Consider the following 13,205-nt stretch of genomic DNA (forward strand, 5'->3'; position numbering starts at 1 on the left):
CGCGGATGATGCTGTAGTATACAGAGACGTTGCAGCACTAGAAAATTGTAGCGAAATACAGGAAGATCTGCAGCGGATAGGCACTTGGTGCAGGGAGTGGCAACTGTCCCTTAACATAGACAAAGGTAATGTATTGCGAATAGATAGAAAGAAGGATCCTTTATTGTATGATTATATGATAGCGGAACAAACACTGGTAGCCAGTTACTTCTGTAAAATATCTGGGAGTATGCGTGCGGAACGATTTGAAGTGGAATGATCATATAAAATTAACTGTTGGTAAGGCGGGTACCAGGTTGAGATTCATTGGGAGAGTCCGTAGAAAATGTAGTCCATCAACAAAGGAGGTGGCTTACAAAACACTCGTTCGACCTATACTTGAGTATTGCTCATCAGTGTGGGATCCGTATCAGGTCGGGTTCACGGAGGAGATAGAGAAGATCCAAAGAAGAGCGGCGCGTTTCATCACAGGGTTATTTGGTAACCGTGATAGCGTTACGGAGATGTTTAACAAACTCAAGTGGCAGACTCTGCAAGAGAGGCGCTCTGCATCGCGGTGTAGCTTGCTGTCCAGGTTTCGAGAGGGTGCGTTTCTGGATGAGGTATCGAATATATTGCTTCCCCCTACTTATACCGCCCGAGGAGATCACGAATGTAAAATTAGAGAGATTAGAGCGCGCACGGAGGCTTTCAGACAGTCGTTCTTCCCGCGAACCATACGCGACTGGAACAGGAAAGGGAGTTAATGACAATGACACGTAAAGTGCCCTCCGCCACACACCATTGGGTGGCTTGCGGAGTATAAATGTAGATGTAGATGTAGATGTAGACACCAACGATGGGAGTGCCCCCACCGACGAGCGAGATGCACGGCTTGCAGCCGAACACGCCATATCGCCGTTGAAACATCGTGTAGATGCCGCCACACTTCTTGCAGACGCACAGACTGATCACGAATCGTCACCAGAGGATCTGGAAGCCTCATATTCCATTGATTGACAAGTATTCTCCATCATTCCCCAGTCTGGAGCCAGTTTCCACCTTACCTTGGAGGTCACACACGTTCCTGTGGTCTTACAACTCACACGCTATCTTCTTCCGTTTTTGTGGTGCATGGTGCCACATACCAACGCTTTGGCTCGCCAGCTGTGTCTCCGTACACTCGCGACTTGCATAGTTTCAGTAATCACCATATATCAGTTGACCAGTTGACGGCGCTTTTTCCACACAAATCTCCTACAATGGTGGTTCCTTCACCACTCATTCCTTGGTGGTCGGTTCCCCCGGCGCTACTAACCTTCTGGACAAAGGGCGTAGACTAGATGTGTGGGAAGAGTTACAAATTTTTGAACATCCAGAGCTCAAAGACGGTAATATACTGAACGACCAGTTGAACCTTGCTTGTAGACAATTTTTCGAAGGCTTTAAACCTGTACTGTTTATGGTATAACATTAATGCTGGTAACCTCAGTGGTCTATTTTCTCAGGAAGCTATGACGGACTTTCAAATCTTTAAGCTCACTACCCTTTATGTAATGTGGTTTTCTCACGATGTATGGCTGCCACTACATCGGCCCTTATGTGATTTTGTCTGGCTCTAAAATGTTGGTTCCCTGCGAATGTGTATTAACTGGATGGTGGACCAGGGTTAGTAATTCTGTCTTAAGAGCCATTATTGTCAATTTTAAAGTTCTGACATATATACCATGTGTGGGCTTCACTAATATCGTAATGTAATTTTTATATTCTGGCTGTATATACCACTGTACGTAACTCTCTCGGCGTAAGCGCCACCTGCCTTTTTGATGTATAACTACATTAATTGTACCAAGGCTGCCATACTGTTATAATGGGAGTGTTAAACGCTTTCCTTCTTTTTATTGTTACTTTATCTAAGGACGTTATTAACACTGATAATTTACACGTTGCTTTTGTACGCCAATCGGCACATGGTTCGCCCCATGAGCGCCACCTGCCCTGTTTTCAGAGTAACTACGCTGGCCGATTACACTCAGTCGGTTGTGAGCTCTGTAGCATCCATGTACTAGTTTATATTTACGTGACAAACCCTATTTTTAGGGCTATATTTTAATTTTGATAAATGGATCTATGCAGACATTTGTAAAAACGGCTATGATACATCAGCCCATAGCAATGTAAAATTGTAAGTACCAGTCGTCGTTCTCATATTTTTGTAATGCAAGAGCTCTCTAATTTGTGTTAAAATCTATTCTTGACTTAAGTTTCATACCTTTCTAATGTAAGCTATGATGTTCATTGTCCTTAGGCCACCTTCTGAAGAAGACAAATTTAAATTTGTGGAAACCTAGGTAAAGAATTCTCTATCCATTGCAACTGGTCGGCTGTTTATAATCTTATTATGTGGAACCGTTGCTGCTGTGCAGCTATGTTTAAAATACTTCTGGATTTGGATATTTTTGGTCGTCTGGGTTTGTCAGTGCAGGACGAGGTACAGGCGGTTTCGATCCCCTCCTTGGATACCCTCCTCGCTCCGTTGCTCAGCAAATAAGAAACATTGTTCTCATCCTCCACACCAGAGATGTGTTCAGCTTCTTCCCTCTGCTATCCCTCGTTTCTTTAAGGCCCGCCCAGTCCCATTTGCTCTCTGAGACAGGCTCCAGGCTGATCTTCGCCGCTTACAAGACAAAGACATCCCTTCTCCCTCCGCGCATTGTCGCTGTGCGACGCCTATCGTGTTAGTCGAGAAGGTGGACAGTGCTTAACGCATCTGCAGCGATTTTAAGGTCCCGGTAAATTATCACTCCGTCATCGATGCATATCCTGTTCCATCGGTGGATGACATGCGTACACGTCTTGCGGGCTCAATCGTTTTCACCAAAATTGACTTGCATAATGCTTATTTGCACCTGCTGTTGGATGAGGGATCGCAGCAGATCCTAGTCATCAATATACAGTGTGGCCTTTACCGGTACAACCGCCTCCCGTTTGGCACTGCCAGTGTCCCCACCATTTTTCAACTGTATTTGGAACAGCTCACAGACCAGGTGCCTATCAGACCAGGTGACTATCAGACCAATTGTGTGATTGGATTGAGGAGTTCCTAGATAACAGGACGCAGCATGTCATTCTTAATGGAGAGAAGTCTTCCGAAGTAAGGGTGATGTCAGGTGTGCCGCAGGGGAGTGTCGTAGGACCGTTGCTATAAATGACCTTGTGGATGACATCGGAAGTTCACTGAGGCTTTTTGCGGATGATGCTGTGGTGTATCGAGAGGTTGTAACAATGGAAAATTGTACTGAAATGCAGGAGGATCTGCAGCGAATTGACGCATGGTGCAGGGAATGGCAATTGAATCTCAATGTAGACAAGTGTAATGTGCTGCGAATACACAGAAAGATAGATCCTTTGTCATTTAGCTACAAAATAGCAGGTCAGCAACTGGAAGCAGTTAATACCATAAATTATCTGGGAGTACGCATTAGGAGTGATTTAAAATGGAATGATCATATAATGTTGATCGTCGGTAAAGCAGATGCCAGACTGAGATTCATTGGAAGAATCCTAAGGAAATGCAATCCGAAAACAAAGGAAGTAGGTTACAGTAGGATTGTTCGCCCACTGCTTGAATACTGCTCAGCAGTGTGGGATCCGTACCAGATAGGGTTGATAGAAGATATAGAGAAGATCCAACGGAGAGCAGCGCGCTTCGTTACAGGATCATCTAGTAATCGCGAAAGCGTTACGGAGATGATAGATAAACTCCAGTGGAAGACTCTGCAGCAGAGACGCTCAGTAGTTCAGTACGGGCTTTTGTCCAAGTTTCGAGAACATACCTTCACCGAAGAGTCAAGCAGTATATTGCTCTCTCCTACGTATATCTCGCGAAGAGACCATGAGGATAAAATCAGAGAGATTAGAGCCCACACAGAGGCATACCGACAATCCTTCTTTCCACGAACAATACGAGAATGGAATAGAAGGGAGAACCGATAGAGGTACTCAAGGTACCCTCCGCCAGACACCGTCAGGTGGCTTGCGGAGTATGGATGTAGATGTAGATGTAGATGAAATCTGCAGCAAATTATCTGGACGACGTCATCGTCAGTGGCTCGTCCGTGGTGGACCTCGCAGACAAGCTGGATAGGCTCTTTCAGGTTTTTTCCGAAGCTAACCTGTGTTGCCCGCGGACTACACGTCTCTAAGGAGTACGTTCAGGTGATTCTAAACCTGCCTCTTCCCACCAACGTGAAGCAACTGCAAACTGCCCTCAGTCAAATGAACTATTATTGGCATTTTATACCCTGCGCCACCGAGATTTCAGCGCCACTGACCGCATTGTTGCGCGAGGGAGTGCGGTGAGTTTGGGACGCGGCGTGTGAGCAGGCTGTCACGAGTCTCAAGATGGCTCTCTCCTCGCCTGCTTGTCTGGCCACTTAGCGCCCTTCTCTGCCCCTCATCTTCCATAGCATGGGTGCTGTCCTCTAGCAAGTGGTAAACGGCAATGAGAGGGTTGTGGGCTTCGCATCCAAAAGAATTAACTGGCGATCAAACCAAATATAGCCAAATTGAAAAGGAAGCTTTGGCGCCGGATTTCACCCTTACGAAATTCTACGATTTCGTGTATGGTCTTCATTTCACTTTGCAGACCGACCACAAACCTTTGGTTTCTTCGGTTCAACCAGGTGCCACAGTGTCCACCCAGACACTGTGTAAGAGGTCCATGATTAAGAAATTTGTTGTTAGCGCACTCGAGCAGATGTAATTTCGATGGATTGCTCACGCGCTGCCTGCGATATGTAAGCTTTAAGAGAATCTCAGACCAGAGAGCAGTGTTGGCTGCAGTAGGAACTGTGTAGCTGTAGGAGTAAGTAGTTGCTAGCGAGCAGTCGTGTGTATCGAGTTGGCTGGGCCGGTCGTGGTTTAGCGATGGCGGAGCCTGAGCGTTGTAGTATAAGGCGAAAGCAGCCTCGCGCATATGTAGTATTGTTATATCAAGTCCCATGTAAATGTGTCTAAAGAATCTCTTAATAATAATCTTTCCTATAAAAAAGTAACTTTTGACAATCAATCATCTCAATTTAAAGAATTTACTAATTTCTCCAATCCATCGTCATCCCGATTATTGCAAAGAAAAATCAGTTGTTCTTTTTATACATGACAAATCTATCGGCCAGCATTGCACTCGGCTGTGCCAGAAAAATTTCTTATCGGAGCAGATATACATGCGTTATCTGGCGACCTTATTGAGGTAAGAATTTTCTATTTATTCAGAATGATCTTTCAGGGCCATGACGCAGCACTGCTGACATCTAAAATTTACCAGTTTAAATCCACAGTCAGTTATTGAAAGGTTATAAGTGAGTCACATTTTTTTATTATTGAGAGATTAGTCACATTTTATTATTGATAGGTTACGCAATTTTCCTGTTGGTAGGTTATACAGAATGTGAACGACATATTTTTTACTGTTGAGAGGTTTAGGAATTTTTCTGTTTTGAGGTTACACTAAATGTGAATATTATTCATAATATTATTTTATATTTTGTGGGGAGGTTACAACTGTGCCGCCTCCAGCGTTGGGCGCTTCCTGTCGACGTTCGAGTTTGATATTGTCTATTGCACGTCTGATTCCTTTCCCAGCTGCCTGCCGAAGCGGACCATAAGTTTGATGTCTCCTCATGTGCAACCGAACGTGGTCGCAGCTCTGGACACGCTTCCGTTAGAGGCCAATACGGTTCTATGGGCCACCGCTGAAACACTGCAAGCTCTCCGCCGCCAAATCTTTGCGGGTTTGCCGAACAGCCGTTGTAGCGCCTGCTATGCGCAAGTCCAGCATTTTTGAGATCATTGGCACAGTCTCTTTCTCCGCAGTGGCGTCATCCTTTTGCATTGTGATTCGGACGTTCCCTGGGTGGTGATACCACATACATTGCACCACTGTGTCCTCGACCTTCTCCATGCTGGCCATTGGCCAAGCGTCCGCACCATACAGCCTGCCCGCTGACACCTTTTTTGGACGCAGATTGGATAGAGACATTGCCTCCCTTGTGCGGGCCTGCCATGTGCCAAACACGTCAGACAGCGCCCCCGTGCCAGGATTTTTTATGACCAGATGCAGCTGCTCTGTGGGAACGTCTCCACTTGGAATTCGCAGGGCCATTTCATGGATCCGAGTGACTTATCCTGATCTAGTCTAGGTCGGGATACCCTTACATATCCCTCTTGATGAAGACCACTCACCACTTCTGCTGAGACCACCAAAATTTTTCAGCATCTTTTTGCTGTCTAGGGCTTACCCAAAATTATCGTTACAGGTAATGGTCCACAGTCTACTTCGGCAGAGTTTAAGCAATTCCCTGCTGATAATGGCATTTCCTTGATCCACACTGCACCATTTCACCCTGCATCAAACACCTGGGCAGAACATTTTGTGCAGACGTTCAAGACCCAACAAGATAAGCTGCTGAGCCGTTAGCCGTTGGAGGAGGTTGTGCTTCTTTTTTTGGGCCACATACCATGCCACATGACTTTCTGGTAAAAGAGCAGCAGAGATACTTCCTGTTCGACCATTCTTCTCTCCCTTATCTGTCCTTGTTCCCGAGGCTTCTCACTCTTCTGCCTGCACTGCAGTGCACTCCTTCCATGTCAAGCAGGAGGTCTGGTCGTGCATCTTCTCTCATCCACAGGCGCGCTGGGCGCCTGCCGTCATCACCAAGCCCTGCGGCTGGACGATGGTATCTCTCCGGTGGGCCGATGGTTCCGCCACCTGCCGGCGCCTCAACCAGCTCGGCCCCCACATGGTGGACCACGATGCCACAGGGGAGCCGCCCTGTGACGAAACCTCCACCTCAGCCACTGCCTCGGCCACCAGCTGCCCCCGCTGCATCGTCGCCTCCAGGCCCTCACGGCCACGAAACTATGGATGTGGACCAGTACACCCCCGCATTCCTTTCCCAGGGAGAGAAATGTCGTAGCCGCCCCTTATCAGTTAGAGGGCCCACACAACAGACAAGCAAGTTTGGCTGCCGACCTCCCTTCAACAGCTCAGATCCAAACATTGCGGCAATATGAATGAAATTTTCACTCTGCAGCGAAGTGTGCGCAGATATGAAACTTCCTGGCAGATTAAAACTGTGTGCCGGGCCGAGACTCGAACTCGGGACCTTTGCCTTTCGCGGGCAAGGGCTCTACCAACTGAGCTATCCAAGCACGACTCACGCCCCGTCCTCACAGCTTTACTTCTGCCAGTACCTCGTCTCCTACCTCCCCCGAGGTACTGGCAGAAGCAAAGCTGTGAGGAGGGGGGGTGAGTCGTGCTTGGGTAGCTCAGTTGGTAGAGCACTTGCCCGCGAAAGGCAAAGGTCCCGAGTTCGAGTCTCGGCCCGGCACACAGTTTTAATCTGCCAGGAAGTTTCATATCAGCGCACACTCCGCTGCAGAGTGAAAATCTCATTCTGGAAACATCCCCCAGACTGTGGCTAAGCCATGTCTCCGCAATATCCTTTCTTTCAGGAGTGCTAGTTCTGCAAGGTTCGCAGACGAGCTTCTGTAAAGTTTGGAAGGTAGGAGAGGAGGTACTGGCAGAAGTAAAGCTGTGAGGACGGGGCGTGAGTCGTGCTTGGGTAGCTCAGTTGGTAGAGCACTTGCTCGCGAAAGGCATAGGTCCCGTGTTCGAGTCCCGGTCCGGCACACAGTTTTAATCTGCCGGGAAGTTTCATTGCGGCAATACTTCACGAAAAGCCATGTGGCAGAGATCCACCAATTGGAACTAACGTGACTAAGTGGATTTTGCCACCATAAGAATTATTATGTTCCTTATTGTTCTTGAGTTTGGAAATTAGTGCATGACAAGAAGGCGTTTTAGTTAAATAAAGTGTGTTCATCCTTAATGATTAGTTCTTTCCTCCCAACCGCACGACACTACAAGTTCTTGATTTTAACACAGGTTAGTCCTATTTCTGGCAGTTGTTCCATGTTCAATAGGGACTGTCTGCATCTCTTTTTCGCTTTAGTCACTGCTGCACTGTTTTTTAGTGAGGGATCAGTTTTTGATTCCTAATTCCATTCCTTCGATTTTATAGACTCGACATTCATCACTGACAATGGTTTTAGCAAATGAAGAAGTCTGAGGACTTTGCCTAGCCACGCCAACTGTTATTCTACGGCTTTCTGTAACAGCTCCCTATATGATCTGCCATCGCATATTTTTGTGTGAAATTATAAATTTCTATACGAATAGGCCCATTCTTTGTTGGAGTGTATTTGGTCCAAACCAGTTTCATTACTAGATGCATAAGTTTTCTTTGTTATTTAAGTTTGTCCACCCAGTATTTTAAGATATCTCAGATCATTTCATTTCCCTATTATCGAAGCATTAATTTTTAAAAAATTTCAGTGTGGATATACATTTGAAGATGCAACTTAAAAGTTTTAAAACCGATTGTGTGAGTGTCAAATCAACAACTGCGCACTGTGGACTTTTCATTTTTTACATTTTAGCAGTTCTAACATCTGTATATAAGGCTCCTTTATACTGTATGAATTGGTCAATCAGTGGTGTATAATGACTTCAGCTCTGGTTGCCCTAATTTTAAAAGTAACTGTTCGCGCTTATGTATTGGATCGAAAGGTGCTCTAGGAATAGAAGAAGGTGTGGGAAGTGAATAAGTTGGTAAAAAATGTGACTTGTGGAAGGTAGGCTGATGCGGAAGGGGAGGCGGATGCGTGTCTTTCCAGGATGTCAAGGGAATTGTAGAATTTAGGCGAAACAGAGATTCAGGGAACGCTGACATAAGTGAGTATGGTCACAAACCGTTTGTGCGTGTGCTTGTACTGCTGCAGTTGCTGGCCCTGGAGAAAGGATAGCACGAGTTCCTCCACATTGTCAGCAGTGCACCGGTACTGGTGTAGCTCTCGAGTCACGCGCTGCGGCCGGGAATAATAAAGAGCGTCGGCCGAGATAGGCGCCGACGGGTGGGTGACACGGGCTACATTATTAACGTGGAACTCTGATGCGGCGCGAGGCCGAGCGGTCCTCTTCCGGCAACCCGGCGGAGGACAATACGGCGGCGAGCAGCGGCCGCCATTGCGCATTCACCTCGGACCACGGACGGCGTGGCGCTCGCCTCTGGACGCAGCTCGCATGGTAAAGCCGATGCAAGGGCATCACGGGTGTGGGTGTTGGTGGGGGACGCTCCGCCGTGCGGTGCAGCGACCGGGTGCCGAGTCGCTCACCCAAGGGCGTACTGGTTACAAAGCGTCTGCACTGAAGCAGGGGCCGCTCCACTTCTACCACCGAGGAGCTAAATGTCATTCGGTACATTTTGGGCACGTGCCCGACAACGATCATGATATACTGATCTAAACCTAGGATACCCTATTATGTTAAATATTAATTATATTTACCAGGATACTAGTAGTTAAGGCCTTTAAACCCAAAGAATTTGGCGGTATCTCATTCCATTCAGAGGAACCTACCCAAGCATTAGGATCTGGACACTTGGGTGCCACCATGGAAACAGGATATGTGTACGAGCAATAAGAGAGGCTCTCAGATACACAGTGCAAAAATTGCTCAAATGGCTCTGAGCACTGTGGGATTTAACATCTGAGGTCATCAGTCTCCTAGAACCTAGAACTACTTAAACCTAAGTAACCTAAGGACATCACACACATCCATGCCCGAGGCAGGATTCGAACCTGCGACCGTAGCGGTCGCGCGGTTCCAGACTGAAGCGCGTAGAACCGCTTCGCTACACTGGCCGGCATACACAGTGAGTAATACCAACAACATCATGATAACAGGTTTGCACAGTGCTCTGCAAAAAGTAGAATTTAAATTCTGGAACTAGAAATCTAACTACACTGACGGGAAAAAATCCCAGCGCCAAAAGTTTATTAATGTAGAGTAATGAAATTTGGGGAATGTCTTTGTCTGAGTAACGTATTTAAGTGATTAACATTGCAAGACCATATGTTACTACAAATGCGAGATAAGCCATTTAGCACTCCGTCGTCAGGCCACGAGTGGCGTACCGGGACCATCCGACCGCCGTGTCATCCTCAGTGGAGGATGCGGATAGGAGGGGCGTGGGGTCAGCACACTGCTTTCCCGGTCGTTATGATGGTATTCTGGACCGAAGCCGCCGCTATTCGGTCGAGTAGCTCCTCAATTGGCATCACGAGGCTGTTGAGTGCACCCCGAAAAAATGGGAACGGCGCATGGCGACTGGATGGACACCCATCCAAGTGCCAGCCACGCCCAACAGCGCTTAACTTCAGTGATCTCACGGGAACCGATGTATCCACTGCGGCAAGGCCGTTGCCCGAGATAAGCCATTGCAAACATGAAATGCTGGTACATTAATAACAGGTGTAACCATCAGAACGTTGAATACAAGCAGTGTATAGGTGTCAGTTTGTGGGATGGAGTCCCATGCAGGGACGTTTAATGCTGTCTGTGGATGACGCTGGAGTTGTCCCATGATGTCCCACATATGCTCGATTGGACACACATCTGATGATCGAGCAGGCCGAGGCAACATGTCGACAATCTGTAGAGCATGTCGGATTACAACAGCGTGGTTGAGCGTTATCCTGTTGGAAAACACCCCCCCTGGAATGGTGTTCATGAATGGCGGCACAACAGGTGGAATCACCAGACTGACGTACAATTTTGCAATCAGGGTACCTGAGATAATCAAGAGAGTGTGCCTGCTGTCATACGAAACCTCGACCTCCCAGACTATAACTTCAGATGTAGGTCCAGCATGTGGTGCACACAGAAACGTTGGATGCACGCCCTCAACTGAGCTCGTTCTAAGCATCACACGACCTTCACTGGTACCGAGGCAGAACCAACTTTCACAGAAAATACGACAGTCTTCAACGCTGTCCTCCAATGAGCTCTCACTTGACACCAATGAAGTCGCAAATGGTGGTTGTTCGGGCTACGTGGCTCGGAGCTGTCCCTGAAGTAACCGATCTGCAACGGTTCGTTGTGTCACTGGGGTGTCAATTGCTGCTTAGATTGCTGCTGCAGCTACAGCGGGATCGGCCAGAGCCATGAGCCGAACGCTACTCTCTTCCTTCTCGATAGTGCCACGTGGCTGTCCAGAGACCGGCCTTCTTATGACCGTTCATTCTCGTCACCACCGACGACAGCAAGTGTGTACACAGGCTACATTCCTGTCAAGTCTTCCCGCAGTATCGGAGAGAGAACATCCTGTATCTCGTAGCCCTATTGCACGACATTGTTCAAACTCAGTGAACTGTTGCTAATGGTATCCTTCCAGCTTTAAAGGCATTCTTACCTAACGTAACCATGTCCAGTCTCAAAGATAACTAACGCTCATAATTGTCACAGCGCGTATTTAAAGAAAAGCTAATTTACATCCTCATAGTGGCGCTACTGGCGCCAGTATTATGCAACTGGCACGCTGTTTGAACAGACATCATCTTTCAAACGTACAAACGCGCCTACCGACTTTCGTTTATGTCACACAACTCCTCATTGATGTTGCAATTTGTTTTTCCAACCACGTATTACGACTTCGATGTACAGCGATCAATTTATAAGTGTATAGGAGAATACACTAGACTGCAACTTCTGTTGACCATAAGGTATTCTGCAATTACAGTCAAAAAATCTGTTAGACCATCAGTGAGAGTGCACCGTGAGTTCCTGCTGCTAATAGGGCCAGCACACAATTCTTTTATTAGATATTTTTACGTGCTTCAAACAGGAGTGAGTTCAGTAATGGATAGGCACTGTGATTGTTGTGTACAGATGCAGCCTTCGCTCACAGCTCCAGGCTGTGTTGGCTTCCATCATACAGCTTGAGGCCGCTGCCAAGGTGCATCACTGTGGGGGGTCGGACGCCAGTATGCGAGGGACGTCGAGCGCGTCCCACGTGTCCCCCGATCGGTCCACTGCTGTGGCCGCTCCGGGTACTGCCTGCACTAAGGTTGATCCCTCGCCTGTGGTCGAGTGGGAGATCATTCCAACGTCTGACAGGCAGCGAAGGACTTTCTGAGGGGCCGATCATAGGGCCTTCCCCGGTTTGATTGATGAACAGGTTTCGGACGTTATCTGCATTTCATCCTATTCTAGAGGAAGCTTCTTGACCCGCAAGAGGGTAGGTTTGCTGGTAGTTAGGAGCTCTAACGTTAGGCGCGTAAAGGGGCCCCATAGGAACATGGCTGCCAAGGAGGGGAAGGAAGCCAGTGTGCACTCTGTGTGCATTCTGGGGGGAGTCATTCCGGATGTGGAAAGGTGCTTCCAGATGCCATGAAGAGTACAGGGTGCAGCCAACTGCAGGTGGCGGCTCATGTCAGTACCAATGACGTGTGTCGCTTTGGATCGGAGCAGATTCTGTCTGGTTTCGTGCGGCTAAGGGGAATGGTAAAGACTGCCAGTCTTTCTTCCGAGATTAAGACGGAGCTCACATCTGCAGCGTCGTCGATAGAACCGACTGTTGTCGTTTGGTGCGGAGCCGAGTGGAGTGTGTGAATCAGTGGCGGTTCTGTGACCGTGTAGATTCCCGGACTTGCGCCATCGAGTGGTGGGTTTCCGGGTTCCGCTTAATAGGTCAGGAGTCCACTACACACAGGAGGTGGCTACACGGGTAGCGGGAGCTGTGTGGAAGGGACTGGGCGGTTATTTAGGTTAGAGGGCCTCAGGGAAACCCAGAATGGGTGTTCGTCTAAAAGTGGGCACGCAAAACACAGTACGTTAGTTGTAGAAACGATCGGTCTTGTAGTTGTAAATTGTCGTAGCTGTGTGGGGAAAGAACCTGAGCTCGAAGCCCTAATAGAAATCACTGAAGCTCAAATAGTTATAGCTACGAAAAGCTGGCTAAAGCCCGAAATAAGTTCAGCCGAAATTTTTTCAAACGATCTAACTGAGCCGTGCGTGGCTCTTGTTCGTGTTATCTCTTATTTAACATCCTGCTTTTGCCATACTACCACCTCGTTATGTTAGTTTCAATTACTTGTGACACTGAGCTGCTGCTTTGCCTGCCCGTCAGCGGCAGCAGCAGCGCTTATCGATATAGGCCCTGCCGTATTATCTCTGCTGGAGTGCTGTTACTTCCCGGTCGTCAAGTGTCGACCAGTCAGTTGGAACGTGCCAGCAGTTAGTTCGGACCTGGCAGTGTTTTGAGTTGGCACGCGGCACAAGTTCAGTCGCGGCGCGGCAGCAGTGACGCCTGGACCGCTATGAC

General features: G+C 47.8%; 1 non-coding gene across 1 annotated transcript; it reads left to right on the top strand.

Annotated features, from left to right (window-relative positions):
* Positions 1 to 7,296: 7,296 nt before the first annotated feature.
* Trnas-cga lies at positions 7,297 to 7,371 on the top strand. The gene has a single exon. It is a non-coding gene; the product is annotated as a tRNA-Ser (tRNA).
* The last annotated feature ends 5,834 nt before the right edge of the window (positions 7,372 to 13,205 follow it).

This window comes from Schistocerca piceifrons, chromosome 3, assembly GCF_021461385.2.
Source record: "Schistocerca piceifrons isolate TAMUIC-IGC-003096 chromosome 3, iqSchPice1.1, whole genome shotgun sequence".
NCBI classification, from domain to species: domain Eukaryota; kingdom Metazoa; phylum Arthropoda; class Insecta; order Orthoptera; family Acrididae; genus Schistocerca; species Schistocerca piceifrons.